The following is an 18897-nucleotide window of genomic DNA, read 5'->3' as shown; positions in this document are numbered from 1 at the left end:
TCAAATAATTGAAAGTTTTGTACTAAATCACAATTGAAGCTTTTGACTAAAACTTTCACATTATAATTTGCAAATATTTAAAATGTCCAGGAATTTCCGTCTAATGAAAAAGTTGAGCTCTTTTAGCTCAGTGGGCAAGCAGGCAATGATATGCTACATGGCTGGAGTGCAGTGGCCTTTTTTTTGCATGTCTTCTCTCTATCTCTCCCTACTTTCCTGTCTATTTTCACTGCTCCACTAGACACAAAAATAAAAAAATGCCCCCCAAAAGAAAAACGTCTATTGTTAGCTAGCTAGCTAAACAGTACTGTTTTTGCTAGGAATCCTCCTTATGCTGGCACAAAAAAATTGTTTTTTTTGCAAGGTACCGTCCCTACACACTGCTCCCCGGGCGCCCAGTGGCTGCCCACTGCTTCACTGAGTGAATGGGTTAAATGCAGAGAGGGATTTTCCCCACGGGGACCAATAAAGTACACTTTCTTCTTCTTCTTTCTTCTTTATGCAACCAAGGTTTTCCACACACAGCCGAGTATTATGTCAAAGATGAACCGTACACAAAACAGTCAGGCTATCTGTGTTTGTGCTAAACAAAAATGAATATAACAAGGAAGCAACAAGGAGACATTTCTCCAGACATCCTATGATAAAGGCCACACATGGGCAGTGTTGCCAACTCCACAGTAAGGAAAATCGCTATTGACGTCATCGCCTAATTTGCATAATTGGTCATGCTAATGTAATTGCAAACTAGCTGTTAGAGAGAGAAATAACATCGTGAAAGAGAGATAAAGTCAGTAAAAACCGTCTTAAATCCATTTATAATTTATATCTTTTAGCAATTATTGTTTTTTTAATGTCACAATTCCAACCCTGCTCCTTTATCCGGGCTTGGACCGGCAAAAGTGACCCGAAATAGGCACTCTGGTGGAGTTACTTTGTGTGTGTGTGTGTGTGTGTGTGTGTGTGTGTGTGTGTGTGTGTGTGTGTTTAGAAGTATTTTAAAACCTTGTGGTCCACAAAACAACTCAACAGTAAAAGAACTGACTGCTTTACAGTCAGTTCTTTTACTGTTCGTTCATGCGCGATTCATTTGCAGTTTGGACGCATAGGTTTGAACGTCTCCTGCCCTGATAGCAGCTGGGGGAGGACTATCCTCCGCCTGTGAGCGCTTTGGCATGGGCAAGGTGCCCATGGCAGCACCCGCTGCTTATTGGGAGTAAGAGCGATACGCGTTTTCACGTCAAAAAGTCATAAGGCTCCAATAACACCAGTAGAAGTCGCCAGATTTGTCGCTAGTCGCTTTTTAGGGAAAAAAAAGTCGCTAAGGGGGTCTGAAAACTCGCTAAATATAGCGACAAAGTCGCTAAGTTGGCAACACTGCACATGGGTAAAACTGATTGCTGATTGCTACAGGGATGACCTCCTGTGTTACTGAGGATGAAAGCTGTGCAAGCTGCAGGGAGTTTGTGATCTGTCGCCATGTGACGTGTCCATCTTAATGCAAAATGTCCCCAGAGGAACAAGAAAGGGACTGAGCCCTGCAGACTTACAGAATCAGCGGTTTGCTTGTGATACTTTATGTCAAATAGTCTTGTCTCTGCAGTCAAGGCTGATGATTTCACGGTATCTGTGTAGCGAGTCATAGCGAACTCTCGGCTAGTGGACATTTAAAGCAGTCTCCTCTATTCAGAAGCTGCTGAATACATATTTCTCTATGTAGGCTCTCCATCAAGGGCAGTGCCCATTGCTAGGCAGGTCTCTCTGTTACTAAGCAAGTCTGTCCGTTACAAACACAGGTGTGGCACTCCATTTGTTTGAGCTTGGCAAGGTTATTTGGTCTTTGATGTGGTCAGGTGAGACAGGTAAACCCTTACAATACATAAGTACAAAATGATTTAGAGCGAAGTGAAAAAATAAAGGTTTCCAGTTTTATCCTCAACAAATGGTATACATAATGGAGGTCTTAGAATATATTATAGCCCCTACTTTAATGTAGACAAACCACTCATCACCAGTGTTTAGGTGAACAATAACATATTTTTCATAGACATCTTCACCGCTACTGCAATCTGCGTTCACAGGTTCTGACTGCTTGTGACTGAGTTTTACTTACCTCAGAGAAAAGTGCTTTGCATGCAGCCATGTGAGGACTGATAGATGACCATTTCTAAGAAATGTCATGTGTTATACAGACATTTTCTTTCTACACCTTGACACCACCCACAAGGTAGACTTTGACAAATCAATTATGCACGCAAGGTGATTCAAAGACCATACATTTGTTTATTTAACTATAGGTAAATCCACCTGGATGGGAATTTCCTTGACAAATTCATGCAATAGAGCCGGACACTGCCTCCGTCTCAAGCCTAGGTGCACGTCTTTTTGTGTTACCCGTGAAATGATGGGTTGTTATAGCTCCGCTGGGCTCTGCCTGGAATGAGCAGACAAATTGACTTTATCCTTTTTGTAAAGTTCAGGGGTCTGACAAACAGACAGAAACACACAGATGGGGAAGAATATCTCTGAGCATCTGTATGTCATGGAGTTATGGGGCATGTTTAGAGATTATAGAGCAGGGTTGAGACACAGTGGGGGTTAGGGCTGTGTGGAACGAAGCAGACCGAGTAGGGGGGCAGGTCATTGTGCCTTCAGGCAGGTGGGGGGGTAGGCTCAGGAGTTAATTGGTAGTTTGGGGTTTGATGATGAATGGTGGTGACAAGTCTGCGTGGCCAGACCCAGTGAGCCCCTGCTGCATATTCACTGTGTCGCAGGGCATTGCAGCAACTGTCACAGCTCACCACGCCCGAGAGATAGAAGTAGCGAAAGGGGCAGGAAGGGAAACAAAGACAGAAATTGGTGGGAAGAAGAAGTAGTGCAGAATGACTGCATGCTCTTACCTTTTGGATCGAAGCCATGTGCTTCTACTTGAGGTTTTTTCCCAAGTCGGAGCCGTTAGAAGAGAGAGACGTGACAGTTTCAAGCTAGCTAATAAGTGTGGGTGAGTGGGTGTGAGCTTCCATAGAAGCATGACGCTTAAGTGACTCAGTGAAGCCCTGTTCCTAATTGTGGAAACTATTGTAGCTGGGGTGCAGGTCACCCCGAGCCCCAGGAAGGTTATACTGGCCCTCTTAAACCTGTTGTTGCCTAGCGCTCACATAAAAATTACACCTCGTAAATATGGACAGCTAGGGAGTGTGTGAAGCAGGACAGGGTCGATTACTTCTCTGAACCTTGCCCTTTGAACTTGCAGTCACCTTGGTCCTGCTGCCTGTTGGGCTGTGCACTCACAGCCTGCATGGCAGACTGGCAGACAAGCAGCAGCATTTTTATTGCTTAGGTAGTTGCTTTACCACTTGAAGTAATTCTCCAGCAGGCCAGCTCTGCATTATGTATCCCGTGTCCATATCTGCTTGTTCTGTGTGTCACACTTTGTGTTTCATTTACAACCAGGAAACACAAGAGCCAGACAAAATCCAACCAAAACTATGAACACAGTTGGTGATCTGATAGTTGTGACAAGAAAATCTACTGCATTGCTGCTGTTCAGTGCTTTCCAATTTTACTGTGTGTGTCCTTCCACTCCTACGTGTCACTGCAGCCTGAGCATGCCAGATCTCGTCTGATCTTGGACGCTAAGCAGGCTTGGGTTTGGTTAGTACTGGGATGGGAGGCCACCAGGGAATACCAGCTGCTGTAATCTCAGGTAGCCTTGCTCAGGATGAAGAGTGGAACATCCTTAAATCAGAAAGTTAGTGGTTTGATCCCTGGGTACTCCAGTCTACATGTTAGAGTATTCTTGGGCAAGATACTAAACACCAAGCTGATCTGGATGCAGTCATGTGTGTGTGAATAAGGTGCTTAGGTGTCAAAAAAGCAGCTTTTATGAATGAAGCTTCAAGAACTCAGAGTAAAAAAACACTATATAAGTGACATTACATTTACAATGTAAAAGATGGATGAAGCTACCATGATGTTCTGACATGATGAGGAATGGCACGTTTGTACTGTGAGGTCAAATGCACTGCATCTTAAGAAAACGCCACCAAAAAATAACACAATAAATCTCACAAAACACAACACAAGTGCTTTTGGTGAGACAATAACATGACAGAGCAGCTGCAGAAGGCATAAGTTAACAGTAAAATTTATAAAATGGAGTTATTTCTTATTCAATAAGACACAAAATGAGTGACTGAGCCCATAAACTCATCACCAACGTTTTCACAGAGGTCTGGGGGCAGAGGGTTGTTTTCCCAGAGACTTCCATAGGAACACAAGTGGTCATAAGTATCGCCCCCTGGTGGCATTTAAAGAGAATGCAGAGCAATGGAGAAAGCTAGGGTAAATGCTAAATGTTAGCTAAATGTTGTAGTAGTGAATGCTAGTGTTTGCTTCTTTGTTTCTTTAACTAAAACCACAATTGTTCACTAACCATTGCCTTAAGTTAACGAAATAGTCATTTTTGAATAAAAAATAATTAAGTTATGTCACAATACAAAATGTTACCACTTTAAAGGAACAGACAGCAGTAAATTGAAACAGCTAGATATCCTCTTCTCACACGTGGCAATCAATTGTATGAGCTGTATATGTGCAGAATACACCTGTTCTCATATAGCCTCCTTTTTGTCATTGCGGCTGGTGTTACCGAGGGGGTATAGTCCACAGTCTTTGTTAGTCTAATATTGTTTTAGGGCATATTCATTCAGTTTCAATCTTTCAGTTTCCATCTATCTCGCTCTTCCCATTTTCTCTTTCTTTGGTTTTCCAGGAATCTATGTGGGAACAATAGCTGTACAATTAACGTGAACCAGGCACAAGAGAGCCAGCGTTTGATGTTCCTGTCGAGTGGCCTCCTCGCTGAGGGTAGGAAAGCAATATTTGTCTGTGCTTATGCTTCACGGTGTTGTTTTCCTTCTTTCTGAAGTGTGTTAGCTCCCAGATTATTAAAATTCAGGCCATAAATAATAGCTGATTTCCCGCTGCAATATGCCAGAAATAATGTTTACAAAGCCAAGGCCCTCATTATCTCCCCAAGCCCTAAAGTAGGAAGACAAGGAGTGGGAGGAAAAAAAAGAGAAACATGCTTTTAGCCTCCTGTATGCTCACTTTTACTCTGCTCTTCTTCACTCTCATGTCCTCATGTACCACTTTCCCTCTGACTTAGTGGGAGGAGAAAGACAAAGCAAGTTAGAATCATGCAGATATCTGACTAATGGTAGCAGCAGTAATGGAAATACTTTCCACTAGTTACCCTTTAAAAGCAAAAATGAATTTATACAGTACTTTAATCTTCAAAAAGGGTTGGGGTTTTTTTGGTTTGGGTTTTTTGTGAATATAGTGCATAATATGAAACAGTGCTCCCAGTACACAAATTATCATTTCTAACGGTTCCATTTGTGGTCACAGCAGCAGTCTTACTGTTTCACCCCTTTAAAAAAAAGTGAGGAAAAAAATCAACCAAAAGAAAAAGCGCCTCTATTGTATGTTGTCTGTTAGCTTCAAACGCTGGACCAGTAGAGTATAGCTAAAGTAATACGCTATTCTTTCATCAGCTTTCCCCATTATTATTGCCCAAGGTCAACAGCTGGATGGAGGAAATTGTGCCAAAACACAGGGACAGGTTGTAATGAACTGGCCTGAATGTTCATTTTGGCCAATTTTCCACCTCCAAATTAACATACCAACCTGCAAACTCAGAGGTAAGATTTTAATCTCTTGTGTACTAATTCAGTGTGCGCTCATTTTCACCCAAATGTGCACTTTGCAGTGTCACAGCTGGCTTCAGGGAATTCAGTAATTAAGCAAAGGCAGGAATATACACGCGGCATAATATACAGTTATAACATATCTATCAGCAATTAGCACTGGAGGTCAGGTTGTCTACTGAGTACTAAAATGTAAAGGATCAAATTTAAGTCAAATCTATACACCACACCAAAATACAGTGCCTCTTTCTTCTGAATTTCATGTCTTCAGACCTGTTTTTTTGCTGGCTTCTAATGGTTGGACATTCTCCAGAGACATCATCGAAAAAGAGTAACACAGTAAAACGAGTGGTGGGGGGGCTCCATCCGCTGGAGTGGTTCAGCCAAATAAAACCCATGGACATGAGGAGCGCAGCCAATTTATCTTTAAATGTGGTCATGATGAGAAAGGACATTCAACTGAATGCATGCTTTGTAATTGCACAATGGCCATTCTGGGAGGAAAATATTGGTGAGCTTTTGGTTGCCTGCCCTGGCAACTCAAGAAATAAGCAGTAGCGTTTACATGGGCGTGGAGGCCAAGATCATAGAACCTTTACCCCTAGAAGTGTCACAGGTTGATGTAGCACATTTACACACACAGATAAAATATTTCAGAAATATGTAATGGGCAAAGTTTTGAACATTACTTTAATTTCATAGTAATTTACCAGGATTTCTCTGAGCTGTGGCTGCTACAACAAAGAGAAGATGCAATTTGGAGCCCAGAGAAAATACAAAGCTTTTGTGAATGTTGTGTACTGTGTGTGAGTAAGGGTAGGAATAAGCACGTACACTACGCACACATGCACTGATAAAATAAACCAGCATACACTTGCACATTCGCAAACATACAAACAGACTTAATGCATACACTTTCAGTGCAGCGGTTGCAGGTGCTTGTTCTAAATTTAGTTGTATTGTCAGCGTCTTTGATCAGTGGGGCTGCTGATGGAGGGCGGTGAGGGCCATGGTGTGTTTCCATAAGAGATGAGGGAAGTAGACAGAAAGCGTGTCACATGAAAGCTTGTTGCTTTGTTGGGAAAGCAAAGTGGAGGGAGTGTATATGGAAGTGTGAACTAATGGGCAGGATGTTGAACCCTCTCAGGCAAAACATAAACAAATGTTAATCCACACTGATACACGCAATGTCACGTGTCCTTCAAACACAATGGAACCAGTTAGGAGATCCACAGAATGGCAGACTTCATATACTATATATATATATATATATATATATATATATATATATATATATATATATATATATATATATATATATATATATATATATATAATATAAAATATTTATTCATTCCTCATTTTCCAAAAATATAATTTTTGCCTTTATTACATTCTCTTTTTTTTTTTCAATCCAAAGAGTATAAGATTTCCATACTACAGAAAAGCTGTTTAATTGGCACCGTTGGCTGAACACAGGAGGTTTCCCTTCCTCAGGATATCAGTCTTACTCAATGCCATCTAGAACAGATGTCACATAAACGTGTGGAAGATACTGTTTTGCTTGAGTACGGTATTTAAAAAAGGCATCTTTGCTTAAACTTTCCTTTTCAATAAGGCTACACTGTTGAAAATGTCACTTTACAGTTAAGTGTTTCACTTGTTATTTTACAGTCTGCTTACTGTAATCAATAACAATCAATGCTCAAAAAAAATTATGGTACTATACAGCATACATGATTTACAGTACTGTTATTTGTTTGATGTCTATTATATGTTCTTTCAGTGTTCCAACCATAATCTCCTAAATAGTTTATTACTCTAAATTCTAAAAGCATTTCCTCAGCCGTGCACGCCGACTTCAATTTCTTTTCTTTCCTAAACAAGATAAACACTTCCTCTGCTCGCTGGACTGCACGGTGCTGTCGTACTCCACATTTTATGAAGATGGCAAGAGGTGATTTAATGCCATGGGAGTCTTGGGCATGTCTGTCCATTGCAAGCTAAACTTAAATATAGCAATCTCAGCCATAAACACCGGAAAGCAAATTACATATCCCACATCCACAACTATTAAAGTCAAACACAAATAACAATAACAATATTCTGAATATATGATTTCCATTTTAACATATAAAATCTCATTTTCCCAAATATTTTATTATACTGTGAAAAAGACATCCTGTCAATATTTATTTATTTTTCTTGAAGGACATCATCATTCACAGTGCTTCACAATTTCCCATTTCTATTCTTTTTTTTTTTTAGAGAGAGAAAAATAATTGTTTTTGTTAGGAATTCAGCAAATTTTGTCATCCGTTTCATCGTAATACTAAGCAGTAACAACAAACCACTTGTTGGCCCAGTTGTCAGGAAACAGGAAGAAAACTGAACTTTTCCATGGAAAATGTAACTTTTTACAATCACACGCTTTTCCTCCTTTAACCCCCAAATGAGACGAGCCACAGCAAATTTTAATGAGAAGCAATCCTGTCACTGTCCTCAGTTGTCCGCATGAAAAATTGACTTTACAATCAAATCAGTGCTGACAAAGAGGAGAGGGATAACTGATTAAGAAGAAAAATGCAAAGCCATATGCACTGATCATGGGAGCTCATGAATAGCGGTAGAAGAAGTAACTTTCAACCTGAGTGTTTTTACTCCGTTTTCCGTCTCTTTAAGTGTGTCCAGGATTTTCCATTTGGCTGTCGCTTTAGATCTGCTTCTTACCTTCAGAAACTCCTCCACCCTTCGTGGCAGCTAATGGAAATGGTGTGGAGGTGTGTCACTCAGATGGGATAGGTAGGATGGTTATAGTGTCAGAGTGAATGAGATCCTTCAAATAATGGCTTTTAGCAACAGAAAAAAAATTATTTCTAGCTATCTAGGTCAAAGTATTGCAACATTATTGTGGCACTTTTTTTGTGTCTATAGCTACAAAGTTTATCTGTGAAAAGTGTTTTTGTGTTTCTGTCAGTGTCTTCCAGCAAGAAATTAGAAGTGAGGTTCTTTGCTTGTGTGAAATAAAGTCAGTAATAATAATAACGGATTGCATTTATATAGCGCTTTTCGGGGCCCTCAAAGCACTGTACAATTCCACTATTCATTCACACACACACGGGTGGAGGCAAGCTACAATTGTAGCCACAGCTGCCCTGGGGCAGACTGACAGAAGCGAGGCTGCCACATCACGCCAGTGGCCCCTTTGGCCATCATCAGTAGGCAGTAGGTGAAGTGTCTTGCCCAAGGACACAACGACCGAGACTGTCCGAGCCGGGGCTCGAACCGACAACCTTCCAGTTACAAGACTGCCAACTCTTTGAGCCACAATCGCCCCACAGGTTTTGGGGAAAAATAGCTGCCAGCTGGAGCGCTCTATTTGCAGGTGAGAGGGAGAGAGGATAAATCACAAGTCAAATGTCAATACGCCATCGGGCAAAATCTCTCAACCTGATGAAGCACATCAATAATCAGATTTGGAGACCCATTTTGGGAGCACGAGATCCGGGGAAAAGGGGTATCTTTGGGTGATGATATGAGCTGAACAGACGGAACAAGGAGCACTTTTTCCTGACTGACAGGCAGCTCCAAACAAGGCTGTTCTTTGAGGGGATAAGGGTGAGGGTGGGGGTGGTGCGTGGTCTCTTCCCCAGACGTGATCCCAGCAGCTTAGAAAAAACACAGAGGAGGAAAAATGAAGTTCTTTGTGGAAGACCGAGGATGCACTGGTAGATTTGCGGGTCAGATAAGGGTAGAGAAACTGAGAGTTTGACAGCTGAATTAGTCTTGGCAATTTTTGCAGTATCATACATTCATGTGATTGTGTGTTTGTTGTAGATGCGGTCATCTGAATGTATGTTTGTCCATATTTATGTGCACATTTTGCTTTCGTCTTTGTACCTTCTTTTACATGCTCATTTGAAAGAATTCCTCTTCTTTTTTTTAAGCAAACACAGACTGTATGCACTGAGCTTTTTCTGTTTATGAATACCCAACCGGTGACAAATGTGTGTGTGTGTGTGTGTGTTAGCGCAAGTATTTGATCTCCTGGTTTTTCAGTCCATACAGACGCAGGCGTAGAAGCCAGTGTAAACAGTTGCTGCTCTGTCAAGTTGAACGTAGAGAACCTCAGGTGTCATTGCATTTGCGTCAAACTCGGCCCTTCTTATCACACATTCGTCATCGCTCGGTTTGCCGCTGACTGTTTTCATACATTATGTAGTGATGTGCATTTACCTGTAAAGACTCCATGAAACGTGAGAGTCCTCGTGAATGGGATTTGTAACAGTTTAACTCATGATCCATCCATCACAGGCAGAGTTTGTTTAGACATAAGAATCTTTCACACGAGTCATAATATTGTAGAAATTTGCTGTAGTCTGAGCTTCATGAGCGGCTGAATGTAAACCTGGAGAGCTATGCAAATCACCCTGCACTGTCTGCTCCTTCAAGCAAAACTCAGGTAAAACAGCAAGTTCATGCAAAATTGTTGAACGTCTGCCACGCTATGAGATTTCGCTGTGAGTGCGTATATGTTAAAATAGCCATAGTGTGCACAGGTAAGCACATATGTTTTACATATATTAATGCTGTACCAGAAAAGAACATGCCACCTGAGCTATTAACATGATTAAAAGAATTTGTTTTTTATTGGGGGTTTTTGTTCTTGCTTTTTTTAATGCATGCAGGTCCATTAGCTGCACAGAATAGTTGTAATTAATTTCTAATCAAACTTTCAAAATATTTGCATTCTTTTTTTTCTTTTTCTTTTTTTTAACCAAAACAGGTTAGGACTATAGTCTAGCAGCTTTTTCTAGCTTGACTATTTAGGCTATTCTACTGACCATTGCATCTGGCGCTTCCTGGCTCCAAATTTGAACCATTATTCTCTGAATTTGAAGTCCAGATTGAACGCGTGCTGCTACATCTCGTTTAATCTGCTGATTGCTCGTCGCTCGTTGCAGTGCTGTTTAGTGACGGGCGCCGGGAAACTGGAGGCGAAGCCGCCGTCTGAAACTGTGGTAATGCAAAGTAACTGTCCCGCACAGTGACAATGTCAAACAGAGGAAAGGCTTTCATGATGATGTCAACGGGCCGGCTGTTTGTGCGACTCTTGCTGATCCATTCTATTGAGCTCTGTGAATGAGAGAGCAGCAAAAGCAGGAGGAGGAGGGGGGCAGCAGCCTACTGTAATGTGGAAAACACCGGTGCATTTACAATGAGGGACGTCAATTTGCTGTGATGATTTTCCTGTCTTTCAGGCTCAAATCGCTGTAGCACTTTGATGTTATATATTTTGTTCAGGTGTTTGCAGCTGCAGCGCAGAGTGAGTGCCTTTGTGCCTGTGTGTGTGTGTGTGTGTGTGTGTGTGTGTGTGTGTGTGTGTGTGTGTGTGTGTGTGTGTGTGTGTGTGGGAGTTTGTGGCAGCCGACCACTGTACAGTCATGTATCCTGCCGCAGCGGCGCCAGGTAGGGAGCAAGTACACAGTCTGCACCGTGCGGGAGCAGAGAGACAGCAGGCCCGAGTCCGATAGCGTCAGCTCACTTGAACTAAGCCTCAGCCATCTAAAATGTTATGAAGACGAGACATCAGGCATGTATTTTTTTTTCATTCATTCAGTCATTCATCTTTATGCTTTGCCAAAACTAACCGAGCAGCATAATATCCTAATATTTCTGAGTGATTTGTTTCTGTGCGCGTGCATTGTCATTTCCTGATACTGAGACCTAAAACTTTATTTCATTTCTATTTGAAAACGATCTGGAAGTGAAAAGGTGCCTTTTGCCGTTTCTCTCCCTCTCTCTTTTTTACAATTTTTGACAATACAAATAAATTCGCAGATTTTTATTGACTTATTTTATTTCTTATTGTTATTTCAAAAAATTCTCAATTAAGTTAAATATTTGTATCGTTCTTGCATGTGTTCGTTTGCTTGTGATAAGTGTCCTATTTTCTAGTGGAATGTTCACATAATTTGACCTAATTTATTAAACAGACCATTTTGAAATTATCTGCGTTATTTGTTTATTTGTTTAAAGGAGTCTGCAATGAAAGCGCGCGTGCCCTCCTGTCTCGCAGTTCCCTAGCGCCATGCAGTGGCGGGGAAATATTTTCAATTGGAGTTAATTTAAGTCTAAAACTGTCCTGATGTGATTTATTGTGTCACCTTGTGAAATTCACTCCATCCTCGTTTCTCTCTCTCTCTCTCTCTCTCTTTCTCTCTGTCTATTAACCCACTGACAAGTCTAAAAATTCAATCATTTTAAATTCCCCCTTTTTTTTCTTAGTCGTATTGTTGGAAGATTATAAAACAACTCTTAAAATAAGCGATTGTTCCGCGACTTTAAACGTCCGACTCTATCAATTTGACCCAACTTTGATCAAAGATTCAAAAGCGTTTCCGCGCAAAATCCGTTTCAGGCGGAAGACTCTAACAGCTTAATTGGGACTATCAAGTAAAATTGATACATCCTCTCGCTCTGCTTAAGATACCTACAGAAAACTGTGACACGTTTTTCTTTCCTTTCTTTTTTTTTCTTTTGGTCTAATGACCCCTGCAATTTTCTTCCACCCAGACTCATTTGCCGGCAAGAGGAGGAAATATTGCATGGGACCATTTGAGGAGATGATTTTTCTTTGAAACCATTTCTCCAGGTCTCTCCAAAGGGGAGTTTGAAAACATGTCGACCCCAATTAGCGCTTCAGACTTCAGACTGCACACCAGAGTCAACGAGTTTTTGTTTTTTCAGCATCAACACAGACTTACAAAATTTTAAATTACATTTTCATTATCCGTATCGTGATTTTTTTTTCTACATGCTTTTTGGAGATATTGAATACGATATTATTTATTGCTATTTGTTGTGTCTGTATGTTTTTTTTTAAGTATTTGAATTAGAAAGCTAGTTTTTCTGAATTAATACTTATTTTAAAATTGTGCAACGATAATACCTTTGGGAGGTGTATTAGAATCTTAGAACCTGTGCGCTAAACTTCGCTCTTAAACGTGATTTAATTTTTTTAAACCCTCAAAGCCAAAACAAAATGTAGAATTAAAAGAATTAGACATGGTTTAACATCACAACGTCATGGAATAAAAATAAAAATAAAATAAAATCTCATAGTTTCCCGAACGAATTTTATTTACATATTTATTTATGAATTTATTTATTTATTAGGAGAGACGCACTATTAAAGTACCGTCACATTTGTTTTTTTCTTTCATTTTGCTTTCTTTCTTCCTTATAGGCCTTGCAAAATATTCCACAATAATGACACTAGATTTATTATTACAGGTGAGATATATATATATATATATATATATATATATATATATATATATATATATATATATATATATATATATATATATATATATATATATATATATATATATATATATATATATACATATATATATATATATATATGTGTGTGTGTATATATATGTATATATATATATATATATGTATATATATGTATATATATATACATATGTGTGTGTGTGTGTGTGTGTGTGTGTGTGTGTGTGTGTGTGTGTGTGTGTGTGTGTGTGTGTGTGTGTGTGTGTGTAAAATACTTTTTTCCCTGAAATTAAGATGGCATACTAGTTAATATAAAAACCCACAAAACACACTGCAATATTGCAGCACCATTTTTGTTTGAAACAAAAGGGTAATTCAAATCACCATTCCTGCACACTGACTTCTCACCCTGGAATTATGTAAGCAAAAGAAATGTGATTATCCATTATGTCAATTTCAATAACGTTTCATCAGTAATGATACCAGTATCATAGCAATCATTTGCCCCAGTTGACTATTAATCACCTTCCATTAGGGTCTCTTACCAGGCTTTCAGAGCGGTTCCAGGATCCCAGTCTATGTTTCAGGATAAATTAGTCATCAAGCCAACCACAAAAATACAACAAGTCACTGTCTTTGTGTTCCTGTGTGTCACTCCTGCATACTTCTGTGCAAACGCAGGCATTGATTAAAATATGCTTACCCACTATCAGGATAGGACATGGGACAGTATCCCATGGGATCACAAAGGTTCGTGTGGGCAGAGCGACAGAAAGGGGAGAAGGGGGGACTCATGTGCAACACTTTAAAAGAGGCGGGTTCTCCATCTTGCTTTGTCAGGAGGCCTGCTGACATGGGGAAACATCTGCTGCGTAGAAATAGAGACTCATGATTCAAATTATGTGCAGTCCGAGGGGCTGCCAGCTTCCAGAAGATGGGGAATGAAATGGCAGAGAATATGTAGACAGCAATCATTCAACTGAATGCCCCGAGATATGTTCCAACCCTACACAATTCAACTCTTCCTCATACGTGGACTGTAAAAACAAAACAAAAAAAAAAAAAAAAATGAAGAAGAAGAAGAAAAAAATAAATGAAGAGACCCAACACAGCTAAATGTTTCTGTAAAGAGTGAAAAGTCAGAGGATAAGCATGTATGTGTTCACCTAAAGTTGGAACACAAAGAATGAGGCGCACCTCAGCTTGCGTGCTTACTGGGACGACCACAACAAAACCGGGATCTGCAGAGCTGTTTGCAGTCTGTCTCCAATAATGCTGCCATTTGATCTGGCAGCTGAGAAGTCTGCCTCTGTCTACTCCATGTTACTTGTTGTGTTGGTCCACTTGAGCGAAGATGGAATTTTTAGGGGCACGTTTCACCTCTTGGTTTAGTCTCCAGCAGCAGCGTGCTGATGTTTTCGTGATTAGGATGGCTAAATTAGAACCAGAAAAACCATAAACCAAGACAAAAAGCAAGAGAGAAACTATTAAGTGCCAGAGAGGGGATCAGCTCTTTCTGTTACTGACACCATGCCAATGAGCTTTTGTTTTGAAAGGATGAATATTGACATTGTTATTGTAATTATAATCACCACATACAGGGCTCATGGCACAGGGAAGGACTCTGCTCCTTGACAGCATGCCGTTGTTGTGATCATCAAGGCGACCAGGCACAATATTGGATCTAAGAGTGTTTCATGAAATTTCTCCACCATAATAGTGTTGATTTACATGCGACTGTGAATCCTCTACATGAATAACAAAAGGAAACTGAAAAGGAGGGAAGTGGGAATGCGTGCTTATAGACTCTGTTTCAGTCATGCTAGTAAGCTGATTTATCTTACCATAAGAGGCAGATCTTAAGAAAATGCAAAGAGAGAAAGCTAATGGATCATTATTATGTCTTCCTCACTCCCTATCTTTCAAATGACTGCAGGGCTTTGCAGTTCTGGCTTTGATTCGCAGCCCATTCTCCTATATGACTTGAGTGGACTAGCTGAGCTAAGACATGATTTCCAGAAGATTGCAGTGTAAGTGCCTCTGGCAAGACCTTTTTATTTATTTGGCACTTGATTTTATCCCACTCTCTTGCTTTTGGGAGACAGGGAGTAATGGAGAGAGAGAGGACGTTTCTTTTTACTTACATTGTTTTGGGTTTAAAGGATAAAAATCACCATGAGATAAACATCACAATAAATATTAATAGCCGATAGTTTTGTGTAACCATCATCCACGTGCCCGGATTATCAAGTTACAGACCCCTGGGTACAAATATCCGGTGGCCTCTAACCAGTTTGTGTAAGTTGGGCCCTTTCATTTCTTCAATAGTTAGACATATCATACAGAAACATGTGGATACTGTACATGTACAGAGAAGAGTTTTCAATAGAGAGCGCTGTGGCTTACTGGAAAAAGAAAAGTAACTTTCAGAGTGAACTGTTTCACTAAAATCTTTCAAATGTGTCTGATATGAAATGGAAAGTTGAGCAAGCAGAGCTTTTTCACATTTTTAACAGGATAATACTGCATTTAATTTTATTGTCTTTACACACACACACCTGTTGTTGTCTCCTCCCTGCCTCTCTGTCTGGTTGTCACCCTGATGATCTCCTCCTTTACTTCCGTTCGGCACCACTTGCCAGGAACACTTTGCTCTATCTGTTACACTTGTGCACAGTCCTGCTGCCAGATGAGTGCTAAAAACAATGATTAATGATAAAGTAAAGCTCAGAGCTTTTTGGGGGAAAAGCACACTTTTGGGATGTGACAAAAAGAATACAGGGGTTTTTTTTTATGAAATATGAAAAATAAGATGTATTTCAGGAAATATTCCCTAGAAAATTCTCCTGGTTACCTCCCTTTTCAGTTGTGAGCTGCAGGAGTCCTTTAACTGCAGGGCAAAAATGGCCATTTTCATGAAAGTGGCACATCCATTTTTTGGTGGAAAAAGGACCACTGCATTCTGCCGATAGAAAAGATATACATACATACATAAGAGAATAAAATTTTAGTAAGTTTATTTATTTATTTATGGTTTTGATCTTGCCACAGTCTACAACTGTGGTGATCCCCTGGACACATACCCAGCATGCCCATCAGATAATCCAGCCCAGATCCTCTAAAAGAAGAATGTTTGCATTTAGTCTGATCTAAACCAAACTTGCAAATTGTGCTGTATTTATGTTTTCCTAGAAATATGGTTGCATACATAAAGACAAAAGGTCATAGGATGAAATCATTTCTACTAAGCATGGAATCTTCCATTTACACAGGGAGTGTTAGTGCACCTATAAATCAACAACGTTTGGATCTGAATAAAGGATTCAAAGGATTTTGTTTTGGCATGCGTGTGTACTCAGATCAGCGTGTAATGACACAGAACTGGTTCAGCGTCATTTGCTGTTTGCTTGCATGTGTTTGTCCTTAAATACAATAGTCTTCATCACCGTCTGTATCGTGATTTGTTCTTAACTCCAATAACTTTGTCTGTTCTTATGTGTTTTCTTGCACGCATAGTTATGTCTCTGCTTGTCATCTGCGTATCCTAAATGCTTCTTGATGACGGGAGGTGTCATAGAGGACATATTTTGTGCCACACAGGACATGTTTTGTGCAAATGCACGAGTTGTGATCTCTTGACTAACAACTCTCCCTTGTGGGCACAGAGGACATTGCATTAGCAATGAAAGAGGTTTGAACACCTTTACCTTTCATCACTGCTTCAAATCATGCTGGTTGTGCCTTCTAGACAAGTCCCATCACATCGTCCGACTGCTCCACATATTAAACACACACACAATTTCAAACGGATGTCTCGGTTGCAGATGTGGCATTTTGCGAGCAGTCTAATCCACATGCTCTAACAAATACAGATAAAATAGCTCTGAATGTATTAAAACACAATAAAACATATTGCTCGTGTGTGCCACTTACAAATGCAAAAACTAATAATGCACGTCTTAGCTTTGGTTGAATAAAGAGCGGTTCCTTTACCATCCAATTAAAGGTTACATCATTGTACTGTATTTAACTAAATAATGATTAAAAAGCACGATACTCTACAACCAGCAGCAATGCAGGCTGTCGCTAAAGAAAACACTGCAGTTGCTAGGCAAAACAGGAGTGTATAATTACCAGCGTGAGTGGCAGTTTTCCATCAGCGTACCTAACATTGAAATTCACTGTGATTCAGTCCCAGGTGTGCCGTTGTTGCGTGTTTACAGCAGCTTCAAACATGTCTCAGCCAATAGCAGCTGCTGAGTGGAACCTCCTCTTAATAATTAGGTCAAATAATTAATGAAATAATGAAACAATGAGCCTGAGTTTTACATCTCAGAGGCGTTGATAGGGCCTCATCGCCATGCCAAGTGGAGGTTGAAGTGTCCGATGGCTTATTGGTTTTAGGAATCAGCCAGACGCACTGTGTCCTTTTGTGCAGAAAAAGATTTTGTAAAAGAAAAAAAATCATGAAAGCATTCGAGAAATGTTCTACTATCAGTCAGTAACTGAAAAAAAATTAGTAACAGCAGTGCTTTCTGTGATGTGATGACTGATGACAAACATCTGTTACAAGATTACAGTTTATCATCAGTGACTGTCAGACTTGTGTGGAAAATGTGACAATGCCAAATGTTTCAGCCAAACACGCAAAAGTCGCACGCCCACGCAAACTCTCATAGCTGTCACTCTGACATCTGTCAGCCAACAGCTGCGTTAGTTTTGATATTGTAACCAATAAATAACCACCAAAAAAAGGGACGAAAAAGGCCGTGCACCCTTTCCTGCAATTACTGATTATAACCTGTGAATAACCAATGACTCCTCAGCTGCAGGTACATATAGGCAGTCTTTATCTTTTATATTGCATAATCTTGCTTAATGGCTGTTCTCATTTAATTATTGCAACATCGAGTGTCTTTAATTGATATTTTGTTTCCAAATATGCAGAATGTCAATTTCAATTTTTGTTTGACCTGTCAACATTGCTAATTATGAGTTATAATATATATATAATAATATTATAATAACAATGAGTTAATCTTTTCCTTACTGGCTATCTGTGGTTTCTTTAATCCCACTTGCCATTTTTCTGCACTCACAAATCTTTAGTGCACAGTCCTTATCCTCAGTTTTCTCCTAAGGCTACATGCCCCTCCCTCAGCTTTCTTGGATTGTTTGTGGCACGCAGTTGCAAGTGGATTAATGTCCTTCAAACTTTTATGCCTGACATAAATGACAGATTGTGTCCTCTCTAGTGTTTTGATGTGTGTAAGAGGGGGCGCACACATGGACTGCTTTGAAGTCCGCAGAGCTTTTATCTTCCTCTGTTTAGATTGGCTAAAGTGTTAAGTGGAGTTCTCCTTCGGCTTGAAGGATGTAATGTCCTGCAGTGAGAGATTTACAGAAAGGGAAATTGCAAACTCTGCGTGCTCGTTTTGTGGCCTCTTTTTAATAAAAACTATTTATGCAAATGGAAAGTCTGGAGATGGAAAGCAAATTCAGACAAAATCAGATGTTTCCAAAGAGGCTGCCGTACTGAGTTGGCAGATGTTCTGTCGCTTCAGCGGGGACCCCATAAACAAAAGCTGTTGATGGCTCTTCGATGAGTGTGAGCTGCGCCAAAAGCTGCATTTCCTTGGAGCCATCTGGAAAATGGCTGACAATATGCTTGGCTGGAGCTGGCCGAGCACGGGAGAAAGAAAAAGTGAGGGCACTAATTAAAATGAATGCTTATGATCTAGTAAAGAGCAACAGAGCTTTTCAAAAAAAAAGCCTTCCCCATTATAATGAACTATTGATAGACAGCAGAGGTGTCAGGTCAAAATAAAAAACATTTAAAAACCTGCTATGTGTTCTCACCTTCATTGCATTTTTTCTGATG

At 40.0% G+C, this 18897-nt stretch overlaps 1 long non-coding RNA gene across 1 annotated transcript in view; it reads left to right on the top strand.

Annotated features, from left to right (window-relative positions):
* The window catches only part of LOC309711034, a 288313-nt gene that overhangs the window by 262840 nt on the left and 6576 nt on the right, over positions 1-18897 (top strand). Inside the window, exon 2 of the long non-coding RNA XR_014277870.1 lies at positions 4775-4869. This is a non-coding gene — a long non-coding RNA (uncharacterized lncRNA). The remainder of the gene's footprint in view (positions 1-4774; positions 4870-18897) is intronic.

The sequence above is a fragment of the Aulonocara stuartgranti genome, assembly GCF_965226115.1.
Source record: "Aulonocara stuartgranti genome assembly, chromosome: 7".
NCBI classification, from domain to species: Eukaryota; Metazoa; Chordata; class Actinopteri; order Cichliformes; family Cichlidae; genus Aulonocara; species Aulonocara stuartgranti.
The sequence above is the reverse complement of the archived record's forward strand: the minus strand, read 5'-3'. Positions and strand labels throughout refer to the sequence as shown.